At 43.7% G+C, this 14,787-nt stretch overlaps 1 non-coding gene and 1 pseudogene across 1 annotated transcript; one reads left to right on the forward strand and one right to left on the reverse strand.

Annotated features, from left to right (window-relative positions):
- LOC133243991 (F-box only protein 16-like) overlaps positions 1-14,787 on the forward strand; it is a 61,889-nt pseudogene that overhangs the window by 45,241 nt on the left and 1,861 nt on the right.
- LOC133243994 (U6 spliceosomal RNA) lies at positions 9,164-9,270 on the reverse strand. Its single transcript, XR_009735246.1, has one exon. It is a non-coding gene; the product is annotated as a U6 spliceosomal RNA (small nuclear RNA).

Below are 14,787 nucleotides of genomic sequence, written 5' to 3' on the forward strand. Positions count from 1 at the left end.
TTATCACAAGGCTTTCCTTAACTCTCATTCAACGTCACTCATAGCCAGGGAAAGGCTTCAATAGCTGACGCGTGGGCTGTTCTGGGACAGAGGAGAGAAAAGTGATCAACCAGGTTGTAGAATGAAAAAAGGTTTTGAGTATTGTATGTAATACTGATTTTAATACTTGGTCTTCAACAATAACTCTTTTCCCAGAAGCCATTTATGCACTTCCCTGGTGGCTCAGACGGTAAGGAATCCACCTGAAATGCAGGAGATGCAGGTTTGATCCCTGGGTTGGGAGGATCCCCTGGAGAAGAGAATGGCCACCCACTCCAGTATTCTTGCCTGGAGAATCCCCATGGTTGGAGGAGCTTGGTGGGCTACAGTCTGCAGGATCATAAAGAGTCGGACATGATTGAGCAACTGTTGGAGGCCAGCGTGAGGCACTCCAGCCGTGGCAAAGGTCATGAGGAAGGAAGCTCGACATACGCAAAGGCGGGATCGAGCCCCAGGAGTCCCCCTGGAAATCCTCGAGCATCTACCCTCATAACCAGAGCCTGCCTACTTTACTACTTTGTACTCTCACCTACACCTCTGACTTTATGGGGGGGCTGTCCCCCACCACCTCGTTTGGAGAAGGAGTTAACTTAGAGCTCCAGTTAACAAAAACTCCTGGGTGCGACAAGGGTGTTTTAACCTACAAACTCCTCTGAAGGTTCTCTAGCCTGCCTGACAGGCTTGTCGGGCCACATGTGATTGCTCACAGCCTCCCAACCGTGAGAGGCACAAGATGCTTTAAACCTTCTAAAAACAGGTTCCTTAGAAAAGTTAGAAAACCATTAGTATAAGTATAGTGGGCTGATTAGAAATTGTATTGCTGAAGGGTTTTTCATTTGTTGAGCCAATGTTTGTTGCTAAGTCTCCACATTCCCTGCCCTTACACACATTAATGAATATATAGAAGAAATAAGTATTAACCTTTGATATTAATCACGTTAGACCTTAGGCTAAGTAAATTCTTTCCTTAATTAAAACCCACTACACCCTCACCCTATAGGAATGTAACTTTATCTGGTACCTTCGGAAGGTGGAGTCTTTTTGAAGAATAATCACCCCTGGAGAAATAAGTGTCCTGGTTGACTGACTGCTGTCACAAGGAGAGGGTCATAAATCGTCAGCAGGCCCCCTGGCCAGAAGATGATGTAACACCCCTAAGACCTCTGTATACATTTGTATGAAGCACCTGACTTTGATAAAAGTCAGGACTGCTGACCCCACATGACTTTTGTATAACACCTCAGTGTATAAAAACAGACCCTGGAAAATAGAGAATTGGGATCAGTTTCTCGAAATACTGGTCTCCCCATGTCGCTCTCTCTCTCAAACTCTGGCTGAGTCTCCATATGGAGCGCGGAACCCGCCATGCTTACTAATTATGCCTAGGCTTCTAAGATCCGACCGGGGAGGCCTCAGTGTCTCCTCTCCTTTGGGAGAACGGAAGGACGCCTGTGGCCTACGTAAGTGGTGCAAGCTTCTCGTCTTGAAGTTTTATTGGTCTCCCACGTAAACCAAGCTACTCAGCCTCTTTTCTCCACTGAATTTTCCTACTGAGCTATCCTCATTCTATTACTCTTTACATCTCTAATTAATATCTAATTGAAGCTATTGTATCCTTATCCTCGCCGACACTGTCCCCGCTTCGAACTCCCTGGATCAGCCGGGGCTGGACCTCGGCAAGCAACTAACACACACATATTTTAAGATGATGAATAGTTCTGATACAAGAAAGTTGCCACATTGTTGCTTAGTATTTCATTTCTTTAGGGAGTAGTTTGTTATAGTAAATTTCAGTTTTTCTATTAAAGAAAAAATTGGCAAATTAAACCTGGTAAGATATAAAAAAGGAATAATACATGATGACCAAGTGGGATGTATCCAAGGAGAGTAAGGTTGGCATAATATTAAAAAATCAGTCCATGTAATTCACAGAATAAAAGACAAAAGATGTTTGGTTATTTCAATATATGCAAACAAAAGCATTTAATTTTTTTTTCATCATTTGCCATTTAAAAAATCTCAAATGGCTTTGGGTAAAGGGAACAAAGTTTTTGTTTACTTAACAGAAAAGTCATCAGTTTTCATTATTATCTATTCTGTTAATGGGTCAAATATTTTGTACTTTTCAGAATTAATGATGTTTATTTATGTATATAGTTACGAGCATTCATGCCCAAATTTTCTCCCCTGAAAATGCTTTTTTATTATCATGTATTCTTTATTACCAGTGGTGTTAAACAAGATCTCTTCCAGCAAAAATAGATTTCATTCAATATAAACTCAGAAAAATGAAATGAATGTCCATCTTATTTTATTTATTTTATTTTTTTGGCCACCCCGTGTGACTTGGGCTCTTAGTTCCCTGACCAGGGATTGAACTCCTGCTCTTGGCAGTGAAAGTGTGGAGTCCTCACCACTGGACCACCAGGGAATTCCTTGAATGTCCATTTTAAGTGAGATCCGCACTGTGCTGTGCTTAGTTGCTGAGTCGTGTCCAACTCTTTTCAGCCCCATGGCCTGTAGCTCACCAGGCTCCTCTGACCATGGGGATTCTCCAGGCAAGAGTACTGGAGTGGGTTGCCAGGATTCACACAAAACACTGAACACTAATCTTGTAATGAGCCATCTATTATATAAAAGTAAAATGTCTTCTTACTCTACTACTTACAATCACTCACTAAATCAGTAAATATGTATTAAATACTGTTATGTGCTAGCTGCTAAGGGTACAATGGTCTTAACCCCACTTTCTGGGAGTCTAGTCTATGGCCCAGGACACAAACAGATAGTTACCACACTGAATACGAAGTACTATCCTGTAAGAGAAACATGCACAAAGAAAGAGCAGTTGAAACAAGGATAAGAAACTAACTGATTCTGCTTGGAGGAACTTGGGGAATTTTTAAATTTTCACAAACAATTTAAGCAAACCAATTTACTGAGCAAAGCTTCCCTAATCTCTTAAGAAAAAAAAAAATTAAACCTTTAATGGCTTCTCAACGTAGCAGTATCTCTTCCCTTAGGCTACAACCACATAAAAACCCTTACGAATTTTACATACAAAAAAACAAGACTTTCATTTTGGGCAATTAAAAAATAGACTTTCCAAAAAAAAAAAAGACTTTCATTTCCCAATTCTTTAGGAATGGCTGAAGTTTTGATAATTGATAAAATCTATAGTTTACCCCTACATAATGGAAATTGTTTCTGTGTTTTAGATAGGTAGAACAGGGTACTGTTTTTAAGAACGTATATTGTTATGAACAAACTAACTGCAGTTGTGGAATAACTGTATAATGATATGGCAGGAGAGGTGGCGACACAGGATAGAGAAGCTCACTGTGTGGCCTGAAGCTGGAGAGTCCTGGATTCAAATTCTGACCCTGGGTCTTACTGCTTATGTCTTCACAGTAGTAGTGGAAAAATTTATCAGTTTATCTTACCTTCAGTTTTCTCTTCTGTAAAATGGAAGCAGTTTCGATTACCTTTTAAAGTTATTATGAAGGTTAAATAAAGTAATGTCGGAACGGGACTTTCCTGGTGGTCCAATGGTTAAGACTCTGAGCTTCCAATGTAAGTGGTGCAGGTTCGATCCCGGTAGGGGGAACTAAGATCCCACATGCCTCACTGTATAACCCCCCTCAAAAAATAATAAGGTAGGAATACTTCCTGAGACAGTGCCTGGCACATACAAGTACCTCTGGGTTGGTGGCTGCTATAATCACTGCCACCATTATCAGTGCCATCATGGTGATGATGATAATGATTTTTTTGAAGGATTTATTTATTTATTCATTTTTGGTTACAAAGGGTCTTCGTTACTGCCCTTGGGCATTCTGTAGTTGCAGTGAACAGGGGCTATTCTTTACCTTCTGTGCTCAGGATTCTTATTGCGATGGCTTCTTTTGTTGCAGAGCACAGACTCTAGAGCTCTGGCTCAGTGGTTGTGGCACATGGGCATATGGAATCTTCCTGGACCAGGGATTGACCCAGCGTCCCCTGCATTGGCAGGCAGATTCTTAATCACTAGACCACCAGGGAAGTCCATGTTCTTTGTTTTACTTTTGTTATTATTATAGTGTTTTGAGAACAGAAATAATTTTCTCCTTCTGCTGCTGCTGCTGCTAAGTCTCTTCAGTCGTGTCTGACTCTGTGCGACCCCATAGACAGCAGCCTACCAGGCTCCCCTGTCCCTGGGGTTCTCCAGGCAAGAACACTGGAGTGGGTCGCCATTGCCTTCTCCGACAAACTATGAGCACAATCGGACATTTCTCTGGCTTAAAAAACAAAACAAAAATCAAAGGCTAAACAGAAACCCTCTCTCTGGGTTTTTGACATTTACCATCTGTCACCCTCTAGCAGGGCTTGCTTAAGTTAAAACAGTCATAAATTAAAGACTTCAAAAGTTGTGCTCATTCAAGCTGAAAGGGAAACCAGGGCAAAGTAAACACGGATGGAACACCATTAAGCTACGAGTAGGTGAAGTGTGCGATTATATGGACCTAGTTGTGTGTTATTTGCTCAGTCATGTCTAACTCTTTGCGACCCTGTGGACTGTAGCCTGCCAGGCTTCTCTGTCCATGGAATTCTCCAGGCAAGAATACTGGAGTGGGTTGCCATTTCCTCCTCCAGGGGATCTTCTGACCCAGGGATTGAACCTGGGTCTCCTGCATTGCAGGTGGGCTCTTTACCATCTGAGCCACCAGGGAAGCATACTTGTGTGATTTCTGTAAATATGCTAATTAGAATCACTATTTCTGCTTAATTATGATAAGGAGCATTAAGGCATAATTAAACCCTCCAAAAGTGAGCTGGGATGTTTGACTCAACATTGGTGTCTATGATATGCGTGCGTGCTCAGTCTTGGCTGACTCTTTGCAACCCCATGGACTGTAGCCTGCCAGGCTCCTCCTTTCCATGGAATTTTCCAGGCAAGAATACTGCAGTGGGTTGCCATTTCCTACTCCAGGTGATCTTTCAGACCCAGGGATCGAACCCGAGTCTACTGCATCTCCTGCCTTGGCAGGCAGAGTCTGTACCACTCTGCCACTGGGGGAGCCTTGTGGCTGTTCAGGCCGCAGACTGCAGGTGGCTAAGGCCCCCTCCCTCCACTGGGCCAGTTTGCCACCCGCGCCCCCCCCCCCCCCCCGCCCACCACACTCCTACATGAGGCAAGGTGATTGTGAAAATGAAATACTAGCTATGGGGCCTGAGAGGAGAGGAACTGGATTTTGAGGAAATTCATTTAGGGTTCATAAAGCAAGTAAGGAGTAAATAAATGACAATAAAATGGATAATGAAGGACCTACTGTACAGCACAGGGAACTCTGCTTAATGTTATGTGGCAGCCTGGATGGGAGAGGGGCTTGGGGGAGAATGGACACATGAATACATACATCTGAGTCCCTTTGCTGTCCACCTGAAGCCATCACAACATTGTTAATCGGCTGTACTCCAATGTAAAATAGAAAGCTGAAAACGAAACAGATACGACAAGTGCAGCTGTGGAGAGAGTGTGGTAGACACAGCCCAGGTGTGATTAAAGTGGAGAAAACTCACAGATTCATTAGATAGAAAGTTCTTGCCTCATTTAGACAGGTTTATCTAGGAAGATTCAGGAGGAACTAGAGAAACAGGAGAGCAGGAAAAACCTAGGGGAGCGCCTTACAGAGCCAGGATGAGAAGGACAGATCACCAGCGCCCAGGGAGGACCTGAGGCCTGAACATTGGTGTGCACCCTGCCCCTCAACGTGGGAAGAGGCGTGTGATGCTAGGGGAGGTTAAAGCTTTGTGAGATGGGGCAGTTAGACAAACAGCGTGGGTGTGAAGGACAAAGAACATTCCTTTGAATATCCCCAAACTTTTTGGCACCAGGGACCAATTTTATGAAAGGGGATTTTCCCCATGAATTGGAGAAGTGGGGATGGTTTCAGAATGATTCAAGTGCATTACATTTATTGTGTACTTTATTTCTATTATTATTACATAAGCTCCACTTCAGATCATCAGGTATTAGATCCCGGAGGTTGGGGACCCCTCTCTCAGCTCTCTCTCCAGGGCATGGCTATCAGGTCACTGAGGCATCTTCTCTGCCTGTCATTACTTAGAGCCTTCAAATAAGAGAATTATCCCCCCAAACAGAAACATTCTCAAAGAAACAGTTTCAAATCTGTGTATATTGCTGTGAGTGGGTGATGTTTTCTACTATTATTAGGTTTGAGTTTCAAGGGTACCTGATTCCCCTTTGAATTCTACCACTGCCTCATCATAGCTGCTTCATTGAACCACCTTTTGGTGTGAATCATTGATAGAAGCTAGCCTTCCCATGTGGCTCAGTGGTAAAGAATCCACCTGCCAATACTGGAGACACGGGTTTGATCCCCGGGTCGCGAAGATTCCCCTGGGAGAGGAAATGACAACCCATTCCAATATTCTTGCCTGGGAAAATCCTATGGACAGAGAAGCCTCATGGGCTACAGTCTGTGGGGTCCCAAAGAGTTGGACATGACTGAGTGAATCTCTATTTGATTACTAATGTTTTATCATTTTGAAGATGATTTATTAAAATTATGTAAACATCAAGGTATGTTCATTCCCATTAGTTTTTTGTTGTAGTGGTTGTTTGTTTGTTTTGCTTTTTGGCCACACCATGTGGCATGTGGGATCTTAAGTCCCTGACCAGGGATTGAACCTGTGACCCCCTGCATTGGAAGCTCAGAATCTTAACCACTGGACCATTAAAGAAATCCCATCATTAGTTATTATAATAAAATTCCAGACAGAACAAAGCCTTGAAAAAAATACAAGCACTACAGGACAGCCAGGTGCCACCTTAAACTTCAGAGATTTTCCCATGTTGAGTAAAGATGTGAAAAAAATAATTGTTTGAAATCTTAACAGCTGGCCCCATGATTCCTTTTTGGGAAGAGGAAGGAGGGAGCTGTCTCCTTGGGGGAAAGCCACTGAGGAGCGAATGCTACAGGCACCTGGACTCCAGGGGAGGGAAAACCTGCCAGGCTGGAGATTAGAGGAAGAGTTTCTTGTTTCTGCTCCTGCAAGGAGAGGGGAGTAGGGGCAGAGGGCAGAAAGGAAAGAAATAAGACCATGAAAGAAAAGCCAGCCGGACGCATGGAAGTTGAGCCTGGTCAGGGGAAAATGACATGTCAGTGTTAGATGGTAACCCAGCCATTCCCAATCAAATTTGTTCCCTATTACTGGGATGTAAAGCCTGACTTCCATCTCTTTAGGAAATTGGACTCAATTTACACACGGAAGCAAGATCTCAGTAGTCTAGAAACCAAGAAAGCCCTTCAGGACTATTTACAAAAACCAAGGTGGGGAGGGTGGGACTTCCCTGGCAGTCCAGTGGTTAAGACTTCACGCTTCCAGGGGGTGAAGGTTTGATCCTTGGTAAGGGAACTAAGATCCTACACACTGAACTTGGCCAAGGGAGGGAAAAAATGCTATCCTTAAAAATAAAACCAAGAGGGGTGGGCTTTGGGCTTCCCAGGGCTGGAATTGGGACCCAGCTGAACTGACATCTTGTTTTTTCTTTCCTTTTCCCTACCAAGTTAAGTATAAAAACAAATACCTTTTTGTCTCACGCTCAGCTTTTTTTTTCTCAAAGGTTAGAAGTCCTCACTTTCCAGGTTTTGATTTAGCCAAGGATTTCAAAAAGCTTTCTGTTCACAGCGTTCAAAAGTAACAGTAACAAAAGCTTGCCTGCTTACTCTAATTGCTTTAGATTAAGACCTTATCTTGCCTGGTTCTCCTCCCCTTAACTCCAGCCTCTGTGGTTACTGTCTTGACCTCCTTCCAGGATAACTTGATTCTTAATGTCCTGATTGTTTTTTAATAGTCTTTAAGCTTTCTCACTTTTCCCCCCCCCTATCTGGATTAAGAGAGGAGGAGAAAGGAGTATTCTCTAAAGCAATTCATGGTTCATGTCTAAGAAAAAACAATGGTTTAAGAATTGGGAAACCCCAGGTTCTGGCCTTAGCTCTACTGTTGACTAGCAGACACTCAAGCTATTTCTAAAATAAATTAGAATTGCATATTTTTTTATTTTTTAATAATTGAGGTTTCTTTTAAATATTTAATTTATTGAGTATTTATTTCACTGCACCGGGTCTTAGTTGCAGCACATAAGATCAATCTTCCTTGTGGCATGTGGGATCTAGTTCCCTGACCAGGGATCGAACCCACACCCACTGCATTGGGAGCACAGAGTCTTAGCCACTGGACCACCAGGGAAGTCCCTGAAATACCTCTTTAATGTCTCTTCCAGGCTCAAGTCTGAATCTCTGGACCCTCATAGTTTCCCACCACATTTACTCTCTGCTTTCCCCCAGTACCAAGAAAGAATCCGGTGTATTCATGAATCCTAATTCCAAATCATTAAAAACTGGTTTCTGTCTCCTTTTTTTCCCTTCAAACTTTAGAAAACCTAAATAATTAAAACAGAAGAACTTATAAAACATAGTTTATACAGTGGTTTTCTTGCAAGCAGTCTTTAATAGACTTCTTTCAAATTCTGACAAGTACACTAGGTGTTTGGTTTGGATATGCAGAACTAAAAATATCTAAAGGAGAGATTTTTAATTACTTAGTTCCATCCATGAAATTCCTGCGAATTCTATCTGGAAGAAAGAATAAGAAAGAATATGGGGGACTTCCCTGGTGGTCCACTGGCTAAGACACTAGTCCCAATGTAGGGAGCCTGGGTTTGATCCCTGGTCAGGAAACTAGATTCCACATGCCACAGTCAAGACCTGAAGAAGCCAAATAAATAATGATAAATAAATAAAATTTAGGAGCAAAACAACAATATATATTTTTAACGAATAGAATATGGGCTTTGCAGTCTGAGAGACCTGGCCTTTTTCTTTTTCATGGTAGCAAGCAAACAGGATTTATTTCAGAGAGAAAGTACAAAACTCTCAGCATAGACACAGAGGAGGTGAAGTGCCCCAGACCGGGGCTTTGCAGTGCAACTTTAGATAAGTTACATAACCTCTCTGAGCCTTAACTTTTAAAGACATTTCCCTGTTTTATTCATACTTTTTTAACTTTATTTTTTAATTGCAGGAAAATCGCTTTACAATGTTGTGATGGTTTCTGCCATAAAAACATGAAATGCTTCACCAATTTGCATGTCATCCTTGAGCAGGGGCCATGCTAATCTTCTTTGTATCATTCCAATTTAAGTATATGTGCTGCCAAAGTGAGCACTGAGCCTCAATTTCTTCATCTATGAAATGGGAATGATACCTCCCTTGCAGGACTGTTGTGAGGATCACATGCCAGGTATATATTAAGTACTCAATACATGTTCATGTTCTCCTCCATTAAACACCATCTTATTTTTTACTTTGCTCACCAAGAGCACACGTTTGGGCCTGAAACAGCCTAGGTTCAATGGCCTGATCCCACAATTTTAGCAACTCGGTGATTTGGGACAAGTTGTTAACAATCTTGGAAGCACTGTTTTCTCATCTGGAAAATGGAGTTAGCACCAACAGTGCCCAGCTCCAGGAAGCGTTCACGAACTAGTCACATCCATCAGAATCACATTAAATCACCATGGAGACAGCAGGGATACTGAGAGAGTGCTGATGTTGAGTGGCTGCTGAGTTGCTGACGAGGGGTCAGCCAGGTGGCCAGGAGGAGGCTCCATCCTTCTCTTTCTTGATTTTACCTTTACTTGCCCCACTTTTCTTTTTTTTTTTTTTAATATTTGAAATTCTTTTATGGCTATGCTGCTGCTGCTGCTGCTGCTGCTGCTGCTGCTGCTAAGTCGCTTCAGTCATGTCCGACTCTGTGCGACCCCATAGATGGCAGCCCACCAGGTCTCCTCGTCCCTGGGATTCTCCAGGCAAGAACACTGGGGTGGGTTGCCATTTCCTTCTCCAATGCATGAAAGTGAAAATTGCAAGTGAAGTCGCTCAGACGTGACTGACTCTTTGCGACCCCATGGACTGCAGCCCGCCAGGCTCCTCTACCCATGGGATTTTCCAGGCAAGAGTACTGGAGTGGGGTGCCATCACCTTTCAGTTCAGTTCAGTTCACTTCAGTTCAGTCGCTCAGTTGTGTCCGACTCTTTGCGGCCCCATGAATCGCAGCACGCCAGACCTCCCTGTCCATCACCAACTCCTGGAGTTCACTCAAACTCACATCCATCGAGTCAGTGATGCCATCCAGCCATCTCATTCTGTTGTCCCCTTTTCCTCCTGCCCCTAATCCCTCCCAGCATCAGAGTCTTTCCCAATGAGTCAACTCTTCACATGAGGTGGCCAAAGTACTGGAGTTTCAGCTTTAGCATCATTCCTTCCAAAGAACACCCAGGACTGATCTCCTTTAGAATGGACTGGTTGGATCTCCTTGCAGTCCAAGGGACTCTCAGGATTCTTCTCCAACAGCACAGTTCAAAAGCATCAATTCTTCAACGCTCAGCATTCTTCACAGTCCAACTCTCACATCCATACATGACCACTGGAAAAACCATAGCCTTGACTAGACAGACCTTTGTTGGCAAAGTAATGTCTCTGGTTTTCAATATGCTATCTAGGTTGGTCATAACTTTTCTTCCAAGGAGTAAGCGTCTTTTAATTTCATGGCTGCAGTCACCATCTGCAATGATTCTGGAGCCCCCGAAAATAAAGTCTGACACTGTTTTCATTGTTTCGCCATCTATTTCCCATGAAGTGATGGGACCAGATGCGATGATCTTAGTTTTCTGAATGTTGAGCTTTAAGCCAACTTTTTCACTCTCCTCTTTCTCTTTCATCAAGAGGCTTTTGAGTTCCTCTTCACTTTCCGCCGTAAGGGTGGTGTCATCTGCATATCTGAGGTTATTGATATTTCTCCCGGCAATCTTGATTCCAGCTTTCCATCGCCTTGGTGGGTCTCAATTGCAGCATGTGGGATCTTACATTGTGGGGTGTGGGCTTCTCTCTAGATGTGGCTCCCGGGCTCAGTAGTTGTGACTTGCAAACTTAATTGCCCTGTGGCTTGTGGCATCTTAGTTCCCCCACCAGGGATCAAACCCTCATCCCCTGCATTGGAAGGCAGATTTTTAACCACTGGACCACCAGGGAAAGCCCCTCCCCACTTTTCTTTGTCTTTCTCCTTTATCTTCTCTCTCAGTTTCTGCTGTGTGAAAAATGGTTGCATCCAGAGTGGTATGATATGTAACCCATATATTTTCTTTCCCTGCATGGCCTCCATAAATCTTATGTCTGTGTATGACTCCTTCTCAGTGCTGGGTTTTTGATTCCACGTCCCCAGGTAGAATACTGTGTGTTGAACTCTGTGCCATGGATTTGGTGCTGTGCGCCCTCCTTTGCCTCTGATACCTCCAAGATGAAAAGACCTAATTGCTAAGAATCCTGGGGGCAAAATTAATTCTCAGGAAGGACCACGACTTAGCATCTTTGCATTTCTCTTTTACCTCTGAAAGAGCATAGTCTGCTTGTTCTGTCTTGTGGCCTCTTGTTTGATCATGCTATGCATAATAAATTAATGTGGCATTTCCAACAGGAGTAATTCTACTTACTTCTTTCCCTGAATATTTAGACTGTGGCCAAATGGCTTCTTGTTTTTACTTAAGAGTTAAACAAAAGGGACTTCCCTGGTGGTGCCGTGGTTAAGACTGTGCCTTCCAATGCAGGGGCTGCAGGTTCAACCCCTGATGGGGGGACCACGATCCCACATGCCTCACTGCTCAAAAACCAAAACGAAAAACAGAAGCAATATTGTAACAAATTCAACAAACAACTTTAAAAATGGTCCACATCAAAAAAATTCTTAAAAAATATACACATGTGCATATGTAGTCTATATGTATGTGCATGAGTATAACCCTTTGTACTAAATAGTTTGGCTTTTTACAGCAAACTACATTAGAAGCCAGTTTGTTCAGACATGGATGCTTTGAAATGTAAATTCATAGTCCCTACTAACAAAGAACCATAGGAATTCTATGTTCTGTGCACATTTGGCGGCACAACCCAACTTTATGCCACCTATTTGGGAGGCTGAATGGTATATTTTATATATATATATAATCTTGGACTTAAATTCCAAAACTCTGGCTAGAAATTTCTGCTTAGCCTTGCCCCCACAACTGATGGTTTTACCCCAGAGCTAAAGACAAATGAAGAACAAAAACAGGCCTGTTGCTGTGTTGATTATTTCTTGCTCACCTCTATTTCTCTATTAAAAAATTTTAAGGTATATACTTTTTAATGTGGACCAATCTTTTTCAATGGCCACATCATACAGCATGCAGGATCTTTAGTTGGGGCATGTAAACTCTTCGTTGTGGCATGCAGGATCTAGTTCCCTGACCAGGGATGGAACCCCAGCCCCTTTGCATTGGGAGCTCGGAGTCTTAGCCACTGGACCACCAAGGGAGCCCTACACCCATTGTTTCTTGACTGCTTTCCCTTCGTGCCTGCAGTCCTTTCTTCCCTTAAGATCATTAATTACTGAGACCTGTTTAAGGGCAAGCACTGTGGCCAGGCTTAGATCACAAAATGTCTTGGACCAAAATGAGGTCAAGCTTGATTATCTTTCTCCAGGGACCCCCTCCCCTATCTGCTTACAACACCCAATGTTGACATAAATGAAATTTCCAGTTATTTCAACCAGATCATCAGATGCTCTGGACCAAACTCAAGACTGTTAGATTTGTACTCTGTATATTTCCTCAGGCTTCAAAGGTGGCTCAAGTGGTAAACAATCCACCTACCAATGCAGGAGATAAAGGTTTGATCCCTGGGTCAGGAAGATACCCTGGAGGAGGAAATGACAACCCACTCCAGTATTATTGTCTGGAACGTTCCATGGACAGAGGAGCCTGGCAGGCTACAGTCCATGGGGTTGCAAAGAGTCAGACACAGCTTAGCCACTGGACACACACACATACGCATGTAATTCCCCATATTTTGTCTTTCCTCTTGTCATCATGGGCATTAAAGTCTTAAAATGAGGGTCTACAAGCTTTTTTTCAGGGACAACCAGGAAGGGTGGTGGCTGACTAGCCCACTCAAGAAGGCTGTTCCCTTACTCTCTGTCCGTCCCTTGCCCGACCAGTGCCTGCTTCATTTACACTTACTCCTGCCTTCTTATATACTTGCCTTGGGCGCCAGCTAGTGATTTTTCTTATCAAAGGGGCGGTGAGGTGTGTGCCCTTCTGTTGGTTTCCCTGGTAATCAATGAGCCCACCTGACATCAACTCCCCTATAACTGGCAATCTCCCCCTCCACCAGGAGCAAAGACTGCTGCCACGTCCTGAAGGTGTATGCTGCACAGGGTGGGAGGTTGCTCCAGGACTTTGCTTCAGGCACAGAAGCTCCCCATATGTTAAACCACTGAAGTCTCTGTTGCCTGATCCATGTGTGCATGCTAAGGCACTTCCGTCAGGCCTGACTCTTTGCAACTTTATGGGCTGTAGCCCGGCAGGCTCCTCTGTTCATGGGATTCTCTGGTCAAGAACACTGGAGTGGGTTTGCCATTCCCTTCTCCAGGGGATCTTCCTGGTGCAGGGATCGAACCCCCATCTCCTGTGTCTCCTGCATTGCTAGTGGATTCTTCACCGCTGATCCACCGGGGAAGCCCTCTGTTGCTCAATCCAGGCTTTCCTCAGTCTTGAAGCTGGGCAAATGCAGGCTTTGTAGGCCTGTGAGGTGCAGTCCAACAGGTGGGCATAAAGAGACCAGTTTCCAGAGCCCCTCAGAAAGGGGTGAGAAACTTGACAGCTTGGGGTGGTGGTGACAATTACCAAGAGGAGAGGTGGTGGGGCGGGGGAGTCCCTGGGACCTGCCAGGGTGGAATAGGAGAGTTTGAGAGGAGCCTGCCTGGGCCTGTGGATCTCCCCCTGGGGGGACTTAGGAGAAAGGGTTCCTCAAATACACTGATAAATATCCTCTGCACTGTAATAGGATTCCATTTGAAATGGTTACAACCGAGGTGTTATGAGCCCCTTCTTGTGTCACAGAAAGCTAGGCTGTTCCTCCATTTGGAAGGTATTGTTTTATTTTCCTTGTTCCTAAAATAGCACAAAGGAAGGCTTCTGTTTGTTCTTTTACCTTGTGCTAATCCTAGAGCAACATGAATATGCTACTGTACGCGGATCTTGAAACAACAGCGAAAACTTCCAACACGGGAAGACAATTAATTCCCATTCCTTCCCCCTTTCCTTTTGGATTCCAATGACTGGCTGTGTTTAACCCTAGTTTTGCCTACTCTTTCCCAGAAAAGTCACAGCTAACATGCATGGATCTACTAGCAGGAGCATAGATTCAGTAGGATGTGGGATTCCAGCTTGATTCTCCAGGGGCTGACATCTCATCAGAGAACTAGTCCTGAAGAGCATATGTTCAGTGCTGAGTTTGGGGGTCTGTATGATAATGGCTTCGGGAATGCAGCTGAGACAAAAATCCCTGAGGGTTGAAACACTCAAGCTTCTTGGAGAAGGTGGGCCTCCAAGGATAGATGTAGAGAAGGAGTAAAGACAGCAAGTGAGAAAGTCAGAAAGAGCAAAACAAATATTGTATATTAATGCATGTATGATATGCATTATGGCAGGCTACAATCTATGGGGTCTATATGACCAAAGTCACAACCAAAGTGACTCAGGATGCATGCACCACACATATATACAGAATCTAGGAAAACAGTACTGATGAACCTATTTACAGAGAAGAAATGGAGATGCAGATGTAGGGAATGGACTTGTGGACACGG

Source organism: Bos javanicus, unplaced genomic scaffold (assembly GCF_032452875.1).
Source record: "Bos javanicus breed banteng unplaced genomic scaffold, ARS-OSU_banteng_1.0 tig00001810_1, whole genome shotgun sequence".
NCBI lineage: Eukaryota > Metazoa > Chordata > Mammalia > Artiodactyla > Bovidae > Bos > Bos javanicus.